Source organism: Ctenopharyngodon idella, chromosome 11 (assembly GCF_019924925.1).
Source record: "Ctenopharyngodon idella isolate HZGC_01 chromosome 11, HZGC01, whole genome shotgun sequence".
Taxonomy (NCBI): domain Eukaryota; kingdom Metazoa; phylum Chordata; class Actinopteri; order Cypriniformes; family Xenocyprididae; genus Ctenopharyngodon; species Ctenopharyngodon idella.
In genome coordinates this window covers 10,363,975-10,386,132 of record NC_067230.1, presented here as the reverse complement: position 1 = coordinate 10,386,132, position 22,158 = coordinate 10,363,975, and the positions used below count along the sequence as shown (strand labels likewise).

Genomic DNA, 22,158 nt, shown 5'->3' with positions numbered 1-22,158 from the left:
GCAAAGACAGAAAAGCAGAGGAAAGCCGAATATTTTCTGATGATCATGATTAGAAGAGTGTTACACAGCTAATACCTGCACTAATCCTTATTTAAGCTACAATCTGTTGTACTACATAACATAAAGAGCAACTAAAATGAATACAATTCCATCCTGAAAAGATCAACCAGTGTTATTTTCATTAAGTCAATCCTATTACAATACACCACAGTTCAGATGAATTCGTATTCATGTAAAAATGACAAATGTCTGTCACAGGTTCTCGGCTGCACATATTCATTTTACAAGGTCTGTTGCTATAAAATCCACATGAGCAAAATTAAACATGAAGTTTTATGTTGCTTTTTGAGAATGATTATCATTATTATTATTAGCAAAGAACATAATCTCTTCTCTTATGTACGATTTTATGATTCAATTATATTTAGTACAGTAACTTGTATTGTATTTTCCTTGTCTGTAAAGTCTATTGATACTTTAAAAACTCCAAGTTTATTTTCTTTATTTTAAGAGTTTGTTCTGAAGTACTTCAAGAAATAAATGTAATACTAATAGCAAAAGCATTTAATGTGCTTTTGTTTTGTTTTGTTTTGTTTTGTTTTGAGGAGACAACCCTAGCATATTTAAATAGATAAAATCAGTGGTTTGTAACAGAACTGATGTGTTTGTATGTGTATGCATGTAGTTGTGTGTATGTGATTTTGCTAAACCCCTTCGCCTTCCTTTGACTGCAAGAATGCAACACACATGTGGTTTTACTTCAGCAAAACTAATGCATAAACATCAGAAAAAATATCAGAATGACCTTTACCACATCTGTTTTCTCTTTTGTCCCCCAAAATGGATCTATTACTATGTAAAGTTATGCATATGAAAATATAAGTGTGCACTCTTACGCTGTGAGCTTCACCTGCTGTATGAGTAAAACAGAGAAATGCGCCCTTAGAGTTGCTGTATTTGACTGAAATATCGCTCTGAAGCTTTATTAAAGCCAGGTGTAATGGGGGGATGCGATACAATTGCATGCTTCTCCTTACATGGCCTTTTCAACTCATTCTTTAACAGTTCTAGGATGCGCATTGCATTTAAGGGTCACTGGCTGTGAGGACGGTCAACAAATTAAATAATGGTAAGTGCATTGGTGAAAATGGCATGTATGTGCCTTTGTTCTGTGGATTACTGCTCCGGTTGCAGCACGGCTACAGTCGCTCTTTCTGATTGAGGCCAAGTTGAGGAAGAAAGGACGAAAATCTGCACTTTTTCTTTTTGATGCAAGCTAGAATTACAGTGAGAAAACATGTGCAGTCATTGGCTGAACAGGCCAGCCTGCCCACAGCATGAGGGAATCTTTCTCTATGAGAGGCACGTAGCAGTGCAAATCCAATGGATAATGTCCAAAAGTTGTATATAGAAAACAAATAATCTGCTTTACATGCCGTCTCAGCTCTGCGTAATCGTCTTCCACAACAGCCTTTGCTTAAGTTGTACTCATGATAATATGGTTATGCGATCATTTTCTCACTGACTCCGTATCCGTGCATTTCAGGAATCCAGTTCCAGGTTTTAAGCGCAGCCCCTCTCTCACATCTCGGCTCAGCTCGCACAGAGAGAAATCCCTCAGCCGCGGGCCGCTCTCTCTCCGGCTGGAACGGGACTCAACAAACCCGAAGAAGACGCTCAAAGGACTGAAATAAATAAAGAGGACTGCTTTTATTTGTTTATTTTTCTTGCGTTCTTTTGTTGCTCTTTTTTTATTAGTTGCTTTGCAAACAGGTCCGCGTCCCCTATCCCTCTCCTCCAGCAGGACGGACGGACGGACTCTCTCCGTACTCGCATCTCTTCATCCCGGCACGGCGGAGCGCAGGACTGAGCGCGGGTCTGCGGGAATGTGAGCGCTCACACTGAGAGAAAGGCTCAGATGAGCGGAGCATGTGTGCGTTGTGCGCTGAGACGCGCTGCTCCTATTTTAAGACCCTGCTTGTAATTGCATCAACTGATTAATTAACTTCCCGTCTGATTTTTCTTCAACTACCCGTTAACTCACAAAAGGTAAGAACCTTTTTGTTTAATGATCATAATGCGCTTATATACCGGCAAATCCTGTTGCTCTAAAGTGGCTGATTATCAAGTTTGGGTTGGTTACTCAAACTTTTTGTGCAAAAAAAATATTAACGAGGAATTATCCGGGTCATGCATGTTGTAAGGTAATGATAGTGTAATATCATAACAATAGACCAAAGTGTGTATTTTAAATACATAATACATGTTATTAAAAAAAAAAAAAAAAAAAATGTATGAGGAAAAAAAATATGAAAGAGTTGAGTTCCAGTTAGATGACTCTAAAAGAACAAAACTACTCTGTTCAGAGTAATTAAAATGATGGAAAGGGGGACCATGGCTAATTGAGAAATGGTTAATCAAAACACAACCAGATGTGGATTGATTTGGTCGGCTGCCATTTCTCTCTTTGTCTTTTACTCTTTCTTTCTCTCACTCTCTCTTTGAATGGAAACTATTAGTGTGGGAATGAGGGGATCTTCAAATAAATCCTATAGAGATATTTCATTCCACTGAAAATTCTTTAAAGGTGTCGGTGAAGTCTGCACACTTTAATTTATTGTCATTGGCTTTTGCTTCCTACAACAAGCGTGTGGTGACCTACATCAACTGTTGAACTCACTAAAGCTTGACTTGGGTTGTTAAATTGAGGTCTTGTGTCTATAATTAAAAGCAATTTCAGGCTCTTTTTGCTCGTTTTTAACTCCTCAGGATGATTAATGTGAAAAGAATGGTTCAGAGTGCACAGACAGCAGTGATAGAGTGCTAACTAGGGGACTGTAAGAACCTAGTGCAGTTTAAATCGTCTGAACCTGACTTTCTCTAAATGTAACATCGGACACTTGTGAGCAGCCGCTGTAAAATTAGATCCTTTAACCCCACATTCATAATTAATCCGCACCCAGGCCCCTGGTGCCAACAGTGAGATGAGCAGAATCCGGTCGGTGGCACTTCTTTGCCCAAACATACTCTGAACTGCTGTGAAATGAACATCTTGCCGGGGCATAGAGAAACTGGCAAACTTTGCATTAGTATGCTTGTTACATTGTAATTACATAAGTAATAATATTGTAATTAATGTATTATAATTATTTAGGGTGCTGATAATTACACATTATTATTGTTATTGCTGTAGTAATTAAATATAATAGCATATAATATATGTAGCTGGACACTGCAATTTGAAATGTTACCAAAACACTGGGCAAATCACAATTGTTTAGGGTAAACACCACTCCAGTGTGTAAGAGCCGGTAATAAGAGTCAATGCATGAGCGCGGTGTTGTTTTGAATTGCGGTGCATGACGTGAGAGACGCTAAAAACCTGAACTGTGAAACATATCGAGTCACCTGAATGAAAATCGTGCCTGCTTGTTTCAGGGCGGTCTAGACCAACAGAGCTGTATTTTAAATTTGATTAAGGTTAATCTAATGTTTTAAAGTTTTTCTTAATTGTTACATTCATAACATTGACAAATATCTTGTAACATAGTATAGCATTTAACTTGGAAGAAAAAAAAAAAAAGTATTGTGCACTTTTTAAATAGGCTTATATTTGATCTCATAAAGCTACAAAATATTTTAAATAGCCAATATAATTTAACTTTAGATGTAGATGTGGAGTTTTACCATATGGCATGTGGTTTTTGGTCTAGATTCTTGCATGTCACCATTTGTGCTTTAAATAGACATTCTCTGACCAAAAAATGTTTTGAATTTGTATAAGTGTGAATGGACTCTGTTTGAAGCCGCTCCATTAGCATTTCAAAGTGGCCTGAGCTCTATTTGAGCCCTGTGCTCTATTAGCTTCAGCACAGGCCCGGAGAACAGGAGGGGTGAGAGGGGACCAGGGCTTGTAGTTCATTTCTCCTCGTCTTTGTGTTTGTGTGTGAAAACACTATCCCAACCTTTTCATTTCAAAGGAATATTTTCCTTGGCTCTGTTTCTTTCTGGCCCCCTTCCTGCATCAGAGAAATGAAAACAGCCAAACATGCAGGATTATGAGATCCACCAGAGAACTTGCTTAGGTATTTTCACTCAGAGCGGAAAAATAGTGTTTTTCTACATTTCCAGTAATGCAGAGATGAATGGATGTCATAACACCTACACAGAAATTCTACTCACAAGTGTGCAGCTTTATGTTTATGAGAGTTAGTCTCATATAAAGCCCGGCACATGTCTGATTATTCACGATTCGCTTCGTCTTCACCGTGCAGACATTGACGCTCAAATATAATGTGGAGTTTTTTTTTTTAAGTCAGCTATGAAAGTCTGTGTTTTACTGTGTATCGGTATATTAATTTGGTTTAAAATTAATTTTGTTAGCGAAACTGTATTAGGTTTACTTTGGGAGTTCTTTGTCCTCGACCTGTTTTTGCTCCGTATTGATGTGCTTATATAGTCACTTCTGCTCTCATTGAATAATATTCTGAATTTTTACTTTATTGATTGACTTATTTTGGGCGATCTGGAAATTATGATTTGTGGCCCAGTGCGCTCATTTCAATGTTTTCGCCATATGGTGAATATCAGACGTGGAGAGCATTTAAATGGTAAAATATGTAAAATATGAGCATTTTGTCACTTCAAACTAAGTAAAAAAAAGTGTTTTTATATCAGTTGAGCTCTAAATAATGAACAAGCCAAACAAGCTTTTGTTCAAAATGTGGAATAACTTTTAACTTTATTAGAGCTTTTGTACATGGTACTTTGTGTGTGTGTGTGTGTGTGTGTGTGTGTTTTGCACAACAGTGTAATTCCACTGACAGCCATTGTTCTCCGAACATCAGAGCGTTTGCACAGCCGAATCAAATAATCGGACTCAGTGAACAACAAAAACAGCGTCATGCAGCTTGTAGACTGGAACGTTGGTTTCTGAATAGTGTTTAGAGAATTTAATGCTAAAAAAAAATACAATAAAAAAATTATGTGTTTGAAGAATTTGAGAAAAAACAAGTGGACCACTTCAGCATGTCATTCACTCCGTAGGGCGATGTTGTTACTTTAGAGAAACCGTGATACAGGCCATATACGCTCTGGTTACCAAGCGCATAAAATCGAAAACACATTCATTTGTGCAAGAATTTCAAATCAGATGATTTCTTTTCCCTGTTTCTGATTCAGTCGTGTGTTTACAGAGCACCCTGCTGTGCCGATAAACGCTCGCCAATTTGCGGGGAATAAACAGCCCTGTTACACTTGGAGTTTTATGTAAAGTGCTCAACTGCCTTTGGTGGGTCAAATACCTGCATTTTACGGTGGTTTTTATTTTACGATCAGTAATCAGCGGAAGGCAGGGCGCCTTCTCTGCCATTTTGTCAAAGCGTTTGTTTCTGCTTGCGAAAGGTTTGTGTGACAGTGGGACGGCAGACTTTATACACAGGCTGCCATTTTAATCAGCTGCAGACTGTGGGCAGCACACACCACTCTGAACACACCCAGACTCAGAGTGCCTTCAGACATGCAATCAGTTCCATTTATTTTTAAATATCTGAATATGTCAAATAAATCATTTCTAAAGAAAAGTAATTGGCGATTAAAAAATTCACTTTTCGACAACAACGACAAATAAAATAATAATAATAATAATAATAATAATAATAATAACAAAAGTAATTGGTGAGTAAATTTTTGACAAAAAAAAAAAAAAAATCAATATTTCAACATGGTATCACTTGTAATTCTCCACTTTAAAATAATAATAGTAATTGTTGCTAATGTGATAAGTTCAACCACTTTTTTTTTTTTTTGGTTTGGTTTTTGTTTTAGAAATGATTGTGACCATTTATACATCGTGGAAAAGAATATTTTGGCATTGTGGATTACATCCATTTAGCATTTATCTAATGCTCTGCTGTGTTTATTTTTATTTAAATGTAAATGAAGTCCACAGCATGATTCATGTTATTTCATTTTCAAATTCAGAACTACACATATTTAGTTTGGTGTACACACAGGGGGCATGACTTATCTATCCCAGAATTGGTATTTAGGGGGGGGGTGGGGAAGGCAAAAAAAAAAAAAAAAAAAAATTCAATTTCTCATCAGAGAGGAGAAGGTAGGAACCCAGGTACAGGGTAAACAGTATCTGTGAGCAAAGAGAGAGAGAGAGAGAGAGGTCTATTAGACGTCTGGCGGTAAAGAGAAGGGTTGTGTCTCGGCTGGCTTACAGGGGCACACTTGAAAGGGCCATTTTCAAGCAGACACACCTGTTATTTCAGAACGCTGAGGAGAGGTTGAGCTGCAGTGTAATTCTTCTTTTGTTAGTTATCTACAACAAAAACGTCTCCAAATTTCAAAGATTATGAAAATGCAAACTTTCAGAAGTTTCATGGTGTTGTTTTTTAACATTTATTTATTATTTACTTACTAACTATTATTTATTAATCTCTACTGAATAATAATAATAATAATCTTTACTGTTTATTATTAACCTTGCTCATTTAACTTTTTATTGTTGTGGAAAATAATAATATTAAAGCCATTAAAGGTATTAAAAATTTAAATGGACATTTGGGGATTATGCATAGCAACCAGAAATGTTTAATAATATATATTAATCTAATATTTCAGCTTTCTTATCAGAAAATGCTGGAATAGAATAATGGTTAAGACATTTCCTGCGGATTCCACTAATCCTCAAATAACTAATCTAATCTGGGGTCAACAGTGAGTTGTTTCTTGAAAACATTCCGAGGTCAGAGGTCAGACTTATCTTGTGTGGTTCATGTGACAGTTTATCAGGGCAGATGTAGCCAATCATGAGGGTGTTCCTGGATCCCTTGACCTCCTGTTATAGATAATTTTGCTTTAAATTATCTCTCCACATGTTAAGAAACTGCATCAGGTGCTGATTCAGCTGAAAAACGGAGCAGATGTATCAGATTGCAAGTGTGTGACATGAAAAGGCTGGATCTGGAATTAAAATATTGGATATAAGTAAAATAATGTTTAGCTGTCCAGACAAGAGCTCAATAAATAAATAAATAAATAAAAACTGTGCTCTGTAATTATGCAGTGATGTTTTAGACAAAAGAGATGACAGGATTTCTGCTTTGGTTGAGTTGCTGGCCACCATTGGCTGCTCTTTGGCCTTTTTTCCTCTCAGATGTTGCCCTGATTAAGCTCAGGAATTCAAAAAGGACACTGTTCCTAGATCAGCACTTTGGGGTCTTTCCAAACAGAGCGAGCTAGAGAACTCTACATTACGACTAAATCAATGTTGTTGCTACAATGCATTAATCTAAATTCAGATATAGAGATTAGGAGTTTATTAAGGTGTGAGACCTTTGTGCAGGCCAGAGGTGTACACTGATTGGATAATCAGTCTGCGAGTGACATCTGACAGTTCCGCCTCTATTGATTTTCCGAAAGAGGCCATTGGCCACATTGCGTAAGATGGCATATAATGAGTGGAGAATTTAATTCAGACAAACAGCCAGGTTGCAGAGCTAAGTTAATTACATTATGGTAGCAGTCATTACTCTTTACTCTAGTGCTGATGTGCCCAATACAAACAGCCTTCAAGTGTCTGACACCGCTCACCTGGCCGCTCTGACTCAAATGCAGCTTGTCAGCGACATTGTGTTTTGTGTGCTTATTTAACGCAATTCATCAGCCATGCTAGGCTGTGAAATGACAGCTGCAGTATTTACTACCCAAACAAACTGGATTCACGTATATAAATCCTTGTGTTTGTGGGATTTTTTTTGTTGCTTTTTTTACCATGACTGACATATCAATACAATAAAAATCATCTGCTGAATGGTATCAGTGATTTTCATCTGTAAGTTGATCTGACACATCTTCAACATAATAAAAAATCTGAACCAAATAATTTTCTAACACACATTACTGATTTTACTGTGAATGTTTTATCAGTGCACGTTATTTAAAAAAAAAGGCTCTGGGGGTCCATAAAAAGTCTTAAATTTAGTTTTATCAAATTTAAGGTAATTAAAAGTCTTAAATATGTTAAATGGTTGATTAACTTTAAGGCTACCATTTAATGAAATAAATGATCGCTGTGCATTCAAAGTCAAAATGCGGTGCTGTTGCACGTTCTGCAGGCAGTTTCAGAGCAGTTTGCAATCAATGAACACTGCGCACGTCAAGCGATCGCTTATAATACTATTGTTAATGAATTATGACAATGTTTATGTAGATGGTGAATAGATGAATGTATATTTTATCTCCCTCATCTTTTTGAAAGAGCAGCTGGAAGTAGTAAAGCATAAACATTTCAAAATAAGAGTATTTTTAATTAAAGTACCATATTATGCATCAAACTTTTTTTTCCTGGTTAATATTGGTATTTTAGTGACACAATCATGTATTTGTAATTTGATTCAACAAACTCTTGTAGCTTTTGTCTTGGCCCCTCAGTTGCAGGAAGGAAAGACTAAGAACATTATTTAACATATTCAGTACTATCAATAATCACAATAATCTGTAATCTCTCTCTTTAAATGCATTGTTATTGTATCAACAACATCTAATATCACTCGAACTTTAATTCAAATGTATTGATATATCAGTACATAAACCAACTTCTATACATATTGAATAAAACATAAATTGAATTTCATCAAGTTTAATTAAGTAAATGATTCTGATACACATGATTTATTTTGAGATTGTATGGGTTTGTTCTGTATGGACATACAGCATTAATTGTATTTGTGTAGGTCTTTAAAAAAGGTCTTAAAAAAGCAATATTTGTTTTTATATAAAAAAAAAAAAAAAAAAAATGCAGATACCCTGGACTTGTTTCACCTCCAAAAAAAACAAACAAACAAACAAAAAAAAAAAACCTTGTTTTGGCTGATTTTATCAAGGCTGCATCCAAATAGCTATTAAAGCATTGTTTCAGTATAATGTTCTTGGTAGCCTAGCCCTTCTAAAATGTTGCCAATACTTAACAAATCAGTTTAATGTGATTAATATTAATGTAATCAATGTTTAAGGCAATAATAGCAAGTAATAATGATAAGTTTGGAAAGTGAATACAGGGATACATTAAAATGCTCTCAAGGGTGAACTTGACCTTCAGCCTTCATGTCCCAGTCAAAAAAAAGCCTCCTCAAAAGATTTGAGTTTGAATCCGTTGAAACTCGCATTCAGGTCTGGCACCATTCTGATGTGGAACGCCCACTTTCATGCTCCAATGAAATCTCACTGGATTAAATCAAGTCCCACCCGGAATTTTTTTCCCCTCATTGAAATAAAAACAAAGAATGGCAGACTAAGCCATTACCTTTGAAGAAAGAACCCAATAACATTGCAAACAGATAGAAAAAAATATATTTTGAATTCATGTTGAAATTTGGTCTTGTTTGAATTGTAATGGCTTCGTCTCTAATGTATAGGATTTTTTATCCCGAGAGACAGGAGTACAGAAGACAGGAAATGATGCGTAAAGAGAGATAGAGTGTGATCACGTCTCCTACAATGAGCGCCACTGCTCGGTATGTCTGGAGCACGTGTATCACCGCCAGGCCGTAGCTCTGACTGTAAAGCACAGGATTAAGCGGCAGATGATACCTTTATTGTCAGGCTAACTATAATGACCACAATGCATTTCCAATGTGTACTCCTTAAGGAGGGGACACACGTCTATATATATATATATATATATATATATATATATATATATATATATATATATATATATATATAGACTTTTAAGAAAAACACACTTTTACATACCTTATCAAATATGTGTATAAAATCTTAACAGTTGCTGTCCATCAGTGACATTTAATTATTTAAAGTGTATTTTAGCCACATGGCAGTTTTGTTATCTTTGGTTTGTCACACCTGCTGAAATGGCTCTGATCGCCACAAAACTGCGAAGTGTCAAACATTTCCTAATGGCATTTGCATAACTCACACATGCCTGGTGTGAATTTCGCCCCTGTTAACACAAACAGTGGTGGGGCGGCTTGTCTCGCGGCACACACAAGAGCCAAGAGAGTTATATGAGATAATCATAGATATCTAACTGAATATCTATAAAGAAATTATTCCACAGAGGAGATTTAGTTTAGCATATACTGAATTTAAAACACTGAAAACATCAAACGTGAAATTGTTGAGCAGTCTTTAAAAAAATAATGGCATCATTAAAAATATATTGTATACAATGGGGGGTACATACACAATATATATGTACATAGTAGTACAGGATACTGGTATATAGTTTATAGATATATTCTACAGTGTGAGAACACACACACACACACACACACATGTTGGTGCTCCTATCATTATGAGGACATTCCAAGGTTTTTATACTGTACAAACTGTATATTCTTTCCCTTAACCCTAACCCTACACCTAAACCTACCCAATCACAGAAAACTTTCTGCATTTTAAAATATAATAAAACATTGTTTAGTATGTTTTTAAGCCATTTTAATTACAAGGACTTTGGAAATGTCCCCATGAACCACGTTTATATTGTAATAACAGTGTAATATCCATGTCATTATTCAAATTTGTTTATATGCTCATAAATCATATAAACAAGCACACACACACACACACACACACACACACACACACACACACACACACATTTTTAATGATAACATTGTACTATTTCTTTTCTAAAATATTTAAATGTTACATTCAAAAGTTACATAATGCAGACAAACAGAAAAAAACAAAATCATTGCATTTCTGATTAATAGGCATATTTCTAACCGTTATTAGCTCCCGTGATGGACAGCGCTGCTTTATCTTCATACTCTTGGCTGAATGAAGTAGTTTCGATGCACATTACTCTGCGAGCGGACTGCTACGAGCCCACGGCCCAACCGGCCCCATCAAGCTAGTGCCCCCTGTCCCCGCCGCGGCTCCAGTGGCCTCTTTTGTTGTATTCTGATAAGATCTACTCAGTGTTTGCTTCACCAACCTCCAGTGGTGTGTCTGGTTACTTCACTGCAATTAAGAGAAAGGAAAACATGCCCAGCCAAAGCGTAGAAACATCTTTTGTGTGTGTGTGTGTGTGTGTGTGTGTGTGTGTGTGTGTGTGTGTGTGTGTGTGTGTGCGTGGGCTTTCATTCACAGAGTTTAATGTGATTCATAGATTATGTCACAGAATACATAAGAAAAGAAGAAGCCTTTTGTGGTGCAGTTGTATTTCCTATTGGACTTTCTGTCCGGCGCATGCAGCGAATCACAAGCCCCATCAAAGCAATTACCTTTGCTAAAGCCATATTAGTCTTATAATTGGATAATCTAGTATTGCTTTGGCTTAATTCATTCTGTTGCACCAAATGGTTTCCTGTCTTCAATAACATTTTAGGAGCTCCTGTTCTTAGAGAGAAACTCTCTAGCTTTCCCTTCGTCTAATATTGAAGTTTTTTTTTTTTTTTTTTTCGGAAAGCACAACAGTGAAATGAAATATCTGTGAATGTGAATAAATGCAATGGAAACAGAAACAATGACTGTGCAATATACAAACTATTGACTATGACTCTTTTCCAAAACCTACTGCGCTGCCTTGCTATCTATTGCCTACATTGGCAGCAGTCACTTAGGCAGCATCCTAACAGAATCGAACCTCATGTTTTGGAATGCTTTACACAGGCAGCAGTTCTATGTTTTTTTTTGTTTTTTTTTTGCTTTTCAACGAGCTCAAACTATGCATTCCTATGACGCCTACATATGGCAGCTTTGGAACACATCTTATTGATTATTAAATAAACATAAAAGTTTGGGGTCATTAAGATGTTAATACTTTTATTCAGCAAGGTTAAATGGATCAAAAGTGACAAAAAAGACATTTAGAATGTTATAAACAGATTTCTGTTTCATATAATGATGTTTTTTGAATGCTCTATTCATCGAACATCCTTGACAAAAATGTATCATGCTTTCCACAAACTATTTTCAATATTGATAATGATAAGAAATGTTTCTTGAAATCAGCACATTAATGTGACACTGAAGACTGGTGTTATGACTACTGCAAATTCAGCTTTGCCATACCAGGGATAACTACGATATTTTAAATTGTAATAATATTTCACAATATTACTGTTTTTACGTTATTTTGATCAAATAAATGCAGCCTTGTTAAGCATAAAAGACATCTGTCAAAAACATTAAAAAAAACTCTCTGACCACAAACTTTTGAACTGTAGTGTATATAGCCTATGTATAAAATAGCATATAGGTGTATTAAAAAAACATTACAATATATGTGATTTGAAAGTATAGGGAGTTTAAAAATTATTTTTTAAATTAATAAATTCTAAAACCTTGCAGCTGATGGTAGTCTTTATATTTTCTTAGATTATCACAAGAAAATAAATATTTGTCTATGAAGAAAATAAACGTTTTTTTTTTTTTCTTCATCTAACAGTACAGTTGCTCTCTATCATAGTAACATTAGTTGTTATCTTTCATGCAAGATACGCTAGATGGGTGGAAAGGCACGGAGCAACACTAAGTCTGCGTGAATGATGTATAAATAATTTAATGGCATAATTTGCATACTGTATGTTCAGCTCTTATTAAAATCTAAACCTACGCCTTGATCACAGGGAAACGCTACTTGTTATTTTTGACCTCTTTGTGAAGCAGGCTTCCTGAATTGATCCCTGCTTTCAGACAGTTGCGCTGTCACCCCCAAGTGTGCTCATGATATCCTCCTCTGGACTCAGATTGTGGAAAATTACACTGAATGGCAGAGACCTTCACAACATACCAGAGCTGAAAGAACACGAATAAAGAGGCTAGAGAGATAAAAACGACAGACAGAGAGAGGCAGAAAAGGAATTTTCTGTATCTGCAGCCCTTCCACGGGTGGCAGAAGACAGCTGAAATGCTGGTAATCTATTTATATCAGGAAGATTCCTCGGGACACTAAAGGCTTTGATTTTTGGACAGGTTCAGAGTCCGTTGTAGGGAGGTTGTTTCCCTGGACACAGGTCACTTATATGACATGTCTCCCAAAAGCATTCTGGCTCCACAAAAGCCATTTGAGGATTGCACAAAATGCTGCATGAAAAGTTAGATGACATCAAACCCATCAATGTCACATGTCAGTTTGCTATCGGCTGCAACTGAATGCAACTGAATGCAGTTGTTTTCTGATGCATCCCAGCTAATTTCTGAGGAATATCATTGTTTAGACTCCATCGTTGTCCAATGAAGTGTAACTGTGGGAGAACTTTATGAACAAAACATCATTTGACTGAAATGAGCTTAGAAGCAACCCGGTATTCCTGCTGGTGCAGAATGTTCAACATTGTTACATATGGTCTGTTATTATTGTCAGATGCTTGTGCACTTTATTTGAAGGGGGGAAAATCCAGCCCAGACTCATTAGAAAAACGTACCTGTGTCAACATTTTTTGACACGCTTTGCGACAGTGAAATGTCCAGTGAGTGGCGCCAAAAGCGTGTTTAGTTTTTTACGGAACAGATGAACGTGAATATGGCAACGTTTTATTACGTTGGAGTTTGTACATATCACCGCAGTTCTGAATTGAAATGTCCGGTGAGTGGCGCTAAAAGCTTAACGTTTCATAATGTACACCTACACTAAACCCTAAACCTACCCGATATTGTTAACAAATGTGACATAAAAATGCAATTGTATCTATGGCATTTCAGCTTGTTTTTGAACTCTTGTCTTGCCATTCATTTGTAACCAAACTCTTTGCATCACAAGTACAATTCTGTACCAGCTGAGCTACAGAGCAAGCTTGTTACCTCAGTAAAACTGAACATCTGGAGCTGGGTAAGTGATGCAAACTCCAAAATATATTTGTTTACAAATCATGCACTATGGTAAAAAGTGTTTTGAGGTCATAACATTATTGTGCAAGGAGCTGCGTTAAAACAAGTCTTTATTAATCCATAATCTGGCCTTGTAATCATAATTGTGTGTGAAAACGATTAAAACTGCTTGCTGTTTTACTGACTCTAGTGTTCATTTGTGCTAGAAACTGCAGTGATATGTACGTATTGGTATGTATTTTGCATTTTGCAAAAATGTTGACACAGGTACGTTTTTCCAATGAGCCTGTGTTGCAAAAATCCCTTTGAAATATATCAGATAGACGGTAGCATCTATGTGACAGTGAATTTGTCACAGTTTGAATTGTAAATAAGCAAAATAAGGGTTGAGAAACCATTTCACAACACTTTTGAAACCTTTCCTGAAAACATTTTACAACTGGCATAAAAATCCAGCTTCAGGCCCTCCAGCAAACCGCTGTTCCCAATCCCATCATGCATTTATTACACCATAAACAGGAAGAAAACATGGTGTCATATTATGTCACACATTCTCTGCATGATTGTTGCCAGCGCAGCGTTACGCGTGGGCTTGAAGGACTGACGGAGCACAAGGCGACGAAGACACTGTTCAGTCAGGGTAATATAGCATGTAAACTCTTCAGTCACTCAAAGCTGTGTCTGTTTGACTGTTGTGTTAATGTGTCGGTTTAACCTGTGTGAAGAACAGAACCACCATATCTGGTGTTCACGTTCTCTGATCTGCTAACTAGCTTCAAAATAAAGCCAGTTTTGCTACTGATAACAAACAGCCCTAAAGCCACTTCACAAGCCTGCAAGAATAGCTATTATTAAGTGTCTGGGTTCCAAAACAAGATATTTCAGCAACAAAACTTTGGAAAAGTACAAAGCAGACAATGAAATGGGATTTCTAAACCACTGACATAGACAATAAAGACGCTGGACTGATTTAGCAACATTAGCTACTAGGTGCTAATCTGTGACAATATTTAATTTTAAATATTCTCAATTCACCACACTCTCAGTAAAAAAAATGGTCACTGAGACGATACCCTTTAAAAAGTTTCTAATATGTACCATTTCGGTACTAAAATGTACACCTCTCGATACTAATGTGTATCTTTGAGGTACTAATATGCACTCTTTAGGTACAAAGGAGTACCTTTTCAAAGAGTACCGCCAAAGACTATAGATACAGAAAGACGGTTCACTTCTATTAGGTATGAATGGGTGAAACTGCAACGCGCAATATGGCGGAATACGTCCCACCTTCTTAGTAAAAGAGCCAATCGCTTATTTATAAAGTCATTGCGTCACTGCAGCTGCTGTTAGAGGCTTCGATTCCCATAGAAGCTGGACACTCGTGCTTAGGATTGCACATGCACACTGGCTCGTCTAGCCTGAAAAATAAACTTTTTTAATGCTATTTGAGCATAAGAAACAACATTTATGGGACAGTTCATGTCAGATTTTCTTGGTGATTTGAAATATGTTATTTAATTGTGAGTTCGGCAAGCAGTTTTTGAGATTTCAGGATTCCCCCATTCAAATAGATAGGACTTGGTCTTGGATACCCAAAATAGCTGCCCAGAGGCATTGCAAATATGGCTGCCGAGTGACTTTCGTTGACAGGGACTTTGGTACCACCCCACTGACAGCTTTTGTACCTTTTTGTTTTCTGAGTGCAAGGTAATAATTATTATTCCAATAAGATATGTAATAATAATTACTATAAATATGTATTATTAATATAAATACATTTTAAACCTATAGGTCCTTTACATGCAATCTGCTAACAACCACATAATTTACTACACAGCACAAGTTGATTGGCCTCTGCTGATTTTGCAGCCAATGAGCTTGCTTGCTCAACATTTACATAGTCTGGTTCAGTGTTCGCTCTAAGCTGGTACTCTGTAACCCTCCACCTCCACCAGCTCCACCTGTCTAGATTTGCTACAGGATTTATGTATGCCTGTTCATGCAGCAGCAGCATATCTTACATGATCACAGCAACATGTCTGTGTATCTGTTGGCAGTAGCAAGTCCATACATCTAGTCTGCCAAGACCTAATTTTATAATAGCCCATTAATAACTGTAAAATCATTAGCATAGTCACATGACAAACACTTGGCATGTAAATTGGCCTTTTCAATGTTCAGCCCTTCAACTTTCTTTGAAAGTTTAAAAAGTGTAGGGGGTCAAACGAGTTCAGTCTCAATCTAGTGTAGGGACAGCTGTGTCTCAGTATCACTGCTCACAGTCTTAGTTAACACATGTAAATGAGGCTAACGATCCAGACACAATCTCTCATGGCTTTCTTCTCCAGAGCCTAGAGCCTAACAGCTCAGAATGAGATATCACCACAGAATCACCACACAAACAAACTAGAGCCATTGTAAGAGACTGGGTTTGAGGCTCTTTCCGTCCACAGAATTTCCCCCATTCTCTAGATTTAAAATGACATAATTTTACTTTCATAATCATCAAATAATTACAGAAGTTTTGGAAAAGCTGTGCATATGTATTAGAAACTTGAAAGTTTCTCATTTTTAACATATGGGCCAGGCAATTATATTTGCAAGTCAAAAATCTTCATCTTTCTACTTTCCACTCCATTTGAGTTGTAATCTTAAAAAAAAAAAAAAACATATATATATATATATATATTTGATGTCTGAGAGGAACATTGAAGTAATATAGAGTTAATTATGATCCAAACTGTGATAAAAATGAGATACCAGGGAGAGTATCTTAATAAGATGGTGAATTCGACCACAAGTTTGTCCTTTTTAACCACAGAAATGGCAGAGTGTCGACTCTCGGTGACTCTTTGCCAAGCATCCGACTGTTCTGTTGAGCTTGTGGGAGGCGAGGATGTAAAATGAAAGTCACTTCCTTTCCTAAACTATTTTGCTTTCTCATTCATCAAACAAATACACACAGCAACTCGACACAAACGGCACATAAATCGGCTAAGCAGAAAGCTATGCGACAGTAAAAAATTACAATTAGTTTTTCACATGCAAAAGCAGCATTAATAGCAATAATTTTTCACGTGCAAAAGCAGGTGCACATTTGAACTCAAAAGTGAATGGCCTCAATGTTTTGATGACGCCTTTGAAAAAGGTCAATATCGTAGCATCAGGTTTAGCACAAGGCTTTAACTGCTGGTTGCGTTGTCAAGAGAGATTTAGACCTGACAGTTGATTTCTCTCCGGGAACAAACTCCGCCCTCCTTATCTGTCTGCCGATTTTTAAACGATTTACTGTCCAGCTTGTTCTCAGCCTCACACCAGTATGCTTGCTTTTATCTGGAAAAGTCACACACAAAAAAAAGTGGTTTTGAGGATTTAAGTGCTAAGAATTTATACAACACTTCTCCAGTTTACTTTAATTAAAGTATGTGGCCTTTAATTAAAAGCTTCTAAATGAGTTTGTGGTTTGTGGAGAAATCATCTGTTAGCGTGTGAAACATCGGAGCTCGAATCATCTCCAAATCATTTCCTCTCACAAGGAATCAATCAACCTGCCCAAATCAATCATCGGTAGATTTCTGCGCCACCCCGCTTTTAATGTCACCCATTCCAGACGTTCTTTTAATGCCCCTCACTTTATGTTTTGTGTTCACTTCTGGCATCTTAAAAATTAATCATCCTGTTGAATAATGGCTCACGATGGTGCTGAATAATTGATGATCTAGTGCTTAATAGAGGGACAGAGGAGGCGTTACGCTCACACAACTGCTCTTGTCTGAGAGAGACAGACGAGTTGGATTGTGTGTGTGTGTGTGTGTGTGTGTGTGTGTGTGTGTGTGTGTGTGTGTGTGTGTGTGTGTGTGTGAAATAATCAATAATCAAACGTCTATGAATGAAAGGCACATAAAGACACATACGAGTGGGCATATTCATCAAGGCTGACATGAAATCAGATTCACTTTTTTAATACATGTTTCTGATCTTATTGTGCATCCCATCTGTGCACATTATCGTAAAGAAAAAAAAAAAAAGTTTGTCTTTGTAAAAAAATTTTAATCAAACTGTAAATGAAACTCTTTCTGCCTCCGAAACTCATTTTCATTTTGGCTCCTCCTTGCTCAAAAAATGTGAGAATAATTTTATATCACAGTTACAGTGACCAAGTCTATTCAATAATCCAGTGACTTAAATACTTTAAAAATCAAATGGTAGTTCATTTATTTATTTATTTGAATCGTCATCTGTGCATTTATTTATTTATTTAAACTTTATTATTTCATTCTGCATTTTCCTTAAATATCCTGTTTCACTTGGAAATATGTCAGATTACTATGTGAAATAAAATGAGTGGATGTTTTTTTTCATATTGTCTTTAAAACAAGAGGAGAGCTGTTAGTATGAATGTATCTGAACAAATCATGCCGAATGACCGAACTTCACACCGACACACACACACACACACACACACACACACACACACACACACACACACACATGCATTTTCACCTGTGTATTTGCACCATTTTGACAGCAACAGTGCTTTCATTGCTTTTGCAGGAATTAAAAATTGATGCATTTTGTTGAAACTGAGATGATGAGCCTATGAGAATAGCAGAAACCTTTCCTTTTCTCTGTAGTTTCTCCTGATGTTTTATGACCTCTTACATTGGCTGGCTCTCTTTTTGTGGCATGAAGACAGATGTTGTTCCCCTGTTTGCTCTCCTTGTTTTGCCAGGCTGATGCAAAAACACAGTCACTTTCCACAAACCTTGTACAGAGTAGGGCCTTAAAAATTAAGTTACTTTTTCTATTTTTTTTCTTCCTTTCAACAAACAGTCAGTGAAAAGAGTCAAATATTAAATATATTTTGTGGTCCTTTTACTAAAATTTGTGTTTAAATACCGCTAAAACAGGGTTGAGTTTTAGCCTAAATAAATAGGGGCTAACTAATCATGACCGAATGTTGGTTTGTAGTTACTTATCTATTGATATTTATATTGAATGAAAAGAAAACATCCTCTTTTTTTCACATATTTCACATATAAAACATATTAAACATAATGTATTTAACAGGATTGAATGGTGTAGCATAACAAATGCAGTTGTGCAAATTGCAATGTTTATAAATTACCTAATGTATGCTATTTCTTGGATGTCACAATTTTAAGTAATGTTACATTATATGCAGCATAAAGGACAAAATCGTACAGTAACAGGGTCACATGCAAAATGGGATATCATTTTTAGTTATTTGAGTTAAATGAATAAAGTTATTTCTGTTAGACAGTAGATTATATATTATATCTAATAGTTCTGACAAACAAACAACTAAGTAACTAACTAAATAAATAAATATTTGTGCCGATAAAGCTTTTAAAAAAAGTATGGAACTCCAAAGTGTACCATTTTCGTGTGAAGTGCTCATTGCATTCTGTATCCCAGCTGAAGGGGAAACATGGAGTGTCAAGGACTTCTTTCTTCTGATTGGCAGGTGCTATCCGTGTAAGATACCTGTATAATGGTGGTCCTCAGAATTTTTTTTTTGACCTTCTTATACGTCTCCCCATATTAATGTCACTCTATTACCGTTAAAACGGAGGCTTCTCGGGAAAACACGACGGGACTGAATCCTCCTTATCGTCGGCAACCTGAAAGGAGGAATTTGGCGCTATCAGTTAATGGAAATGACATTTTTTTAAATTTCATTTTCAGATAATCCACTCCTTGTCCACTAAAACATCAAAATTACTGTTAACAATATGTGAAGGCCATATTAAAACTTACTTACTCATAGCAGTCGAGTCCCATTATAATCGTCTCTGAGAGACACCGTGCCATGTTAATAGGATTTCTGATGCGTTCTGCACGTTATTACGCCGGTGTGCATGTCATTTACTGTCGGAATTAGAATGCTGTGTATCAGGATAATGAATAGATGAGTAAACTACCCCCTTCCTGTGGAGTATGAATGTGGTGTTGGGTAATCTCTACTAAAAAGGGGCTGTTCAATCTATTTCCAGAAACTTCCCCAGAAGCTCCAGTTTGTACTGAATTTGGTTCTGCTCTGGTTCTTAGTTGTGTTCTCTTCTCTTGCTTGTGTGGCGGCTTGATAGAGGCCTTGATTACTCTGATTAATGGATCACGAGCATCTTCTTTGAGAGAAGGATGAAAAGAAGTTAAAAAGAGTGAGATTTCATTCACAAAGAGTGATTACAGTATTTTACCACCACTCAAAGCGTTATATGTGCCTTTTTACCCTGTCTGCGTGCTTTCATTAAAGCAGTTATTCAGATTTGACATGGTCATGAGACAGTTTTGTCACACAGGGTTTCATGCATCTTTTCCAGGACTTAAACACAGAGCTAAATGGCTAGTTAAGATGATACATTTGCAATTCTGGTGTAGAAGCCAGCTGTGCTTGTAAGGAATCAACGCAGGAATAGGAACTGCAAGGAAATTAATGATTTTGTTTTCTTTTATTATTCAATTCTGATCCAATTCCGGACCGTAAATGATTTCATTAACAAGTCCTTTAGTCATTTTGATGGTTCATGATTCATGAGGTTTTGTTGTTGTTGTTGTTTTACTGTTTTACTGTTGCTCGCGATCAACTTAGCTCACAATGCTTTTGAGAAATGCAGCCTTGGTCTTTAAAGTTATTACTCCACATATCAGACTACATCCGTATCACTCAGTGTTTGTTGTTGTGCACAATTACTGCCAAAAACACAACAGAAAGCTATATTGTCTATTGATTGTCTTTGTAGTATTTTACATTGCCCAGGCTTTCTCTTTGATTACATTTAATTTAGACAGCAAGCTAACAAAAAGATAATTTCTTTTGCTGTAGCAATGCAGATTCAACAGCGACGGAGTGTTGAATAGTGCTGCAGGAAACACTGTATTTTCGTACAGTGTTCCATTTGTTTTAGTGAAAGAGGTCTAAGAACTATTAACGGATTAGTTTACCTAAAAATGAAAAATCTTTCATTTTTAATCACCCTCATGTTATAAACCTGCATGTCTTTCTTTCCTCTATGCTGAACAACAGGAGAAATTGAGAAATTGCCTCGGTCAGTCTTTTCTATCTAATTGCGATGAATGAGGATTGAAACTTTCAAGCTTCATAAAGAATGCAAAAATCCCCTTGTTTGTGTTGCGCAAAAGAAAGATTTGATTTGATTTGCTTTTCCTGTCCTCTACATTTTTTTATAATGACATATGTTTCCTCATTCATTGCTTCTACAATAGCACAGAGTTTTTTTTTGTTTTTTTTTTGTCATTTGCTCATTTAGTGTTTGACATTGTCGTCCATCTGACCTTAATACATCCATCACCCCTGATATTATGATGTTTGTCCTCTGGTTTTAAGATGTACACAAGCGGCAGCGTCCAGATGGCAAAGGTGAATGTGTGACAGTGGAGTCAAATGGGATGTGTTCAGAATGACTTGTGTGTTGCTGTGCATTAACTGGCCCACCCCTGGACCGCTGATTGATTTCCTCTAGCATTTCTGGCTCAATGGGGCACTGTCATCTGATCACTGACCTGATATTCTAGCACAAATACGCAAACATTGAAAACAAACTCCTCACTGGCAAATGTTCATGAAAGGGTATGTGTTGCTATTATGGGTCATTCTGCAAAACTGTTGACATTTGTGTCCCTCATAAAAAATAATGAACAATAAGTTACTAGCAATACCAATTTGTGGTTACACTTTATTTTAAGGTGTCCTTGTTACAGTGTAATTATATATTTAAGTTCCAAGTAATATTAATTAGGATTAGGGTTTGGTTTGGTTTAGGGTTAGTTGCATATAATCATGCATAATTTACTGTTATTACTATAGTAAGTACATCTGTAACAAGGACACTAAAATAAAGTGGGTTACACTTGGTTTTAAGGTGTCTTTGATACATTGTAATTATACATTTAAGTACTAAGTAATATTAAGTAACTACATGTACTTACTATAGGGTTAGGATTAGGGTTTGGTTTTATGGTTAACTAAATGTTACAAATATTCAAATATTTTTCCAATAATACTGAAGTTAAAGCTTGTTTATATATATATATATATATATATATATATATATATATATATATATACCATTTTTAAAGCAGCTGTACAAATAATAAAAATGCTTTTTAAGGAATGGAATGCTTTAAGGATATAGAAGCTCCTCTTTTTTCACTTTATCTTGTTTCACATGGGGACTGCCCTAAAATGTTGCTCTGCTACCATTGTGCATTTTTATTATAAACAACTAACAATTGTAAAAAAATATTTGTAGAAATATGACTTTAAATTATATTTTAGACAGCGACTTGTATGCAATGTCA

General features: G+C 36.2%; 1 protein-coding gene across 27 annotated transcripts in view; it reads left to right on the top strand.

The window, feature by feature from the left end:
* The first annotated feature begins 1,386 nt into the window (after window positions 1-1,386).
* adgrl2a (adhesion G protein-coupled receptor L2a) overlaps window positions 1,387-22,158 on the top strand; it is a 113,254-nt gene continuing 92,482 nt past the window's right edge. For 12 of the 27 annotated variants that reach the window (XR_007932581.1, XR_007932583.1, XR_007932582.1 and 9 more), the window contains exon 1: window positions 1,388-2,049. The gene's annotated coding sequence lies outside the window, so the exon portion shown is untranslated. Of the gene's footprint in view, window positions 2,050-22,158 lie in introns of all 27 variants that reach the window. The other 15 variants (XM_051912313.1, XM_051912319.1, XM_051912317.1 and 12 more) reach the window with 3 other exon arrangements.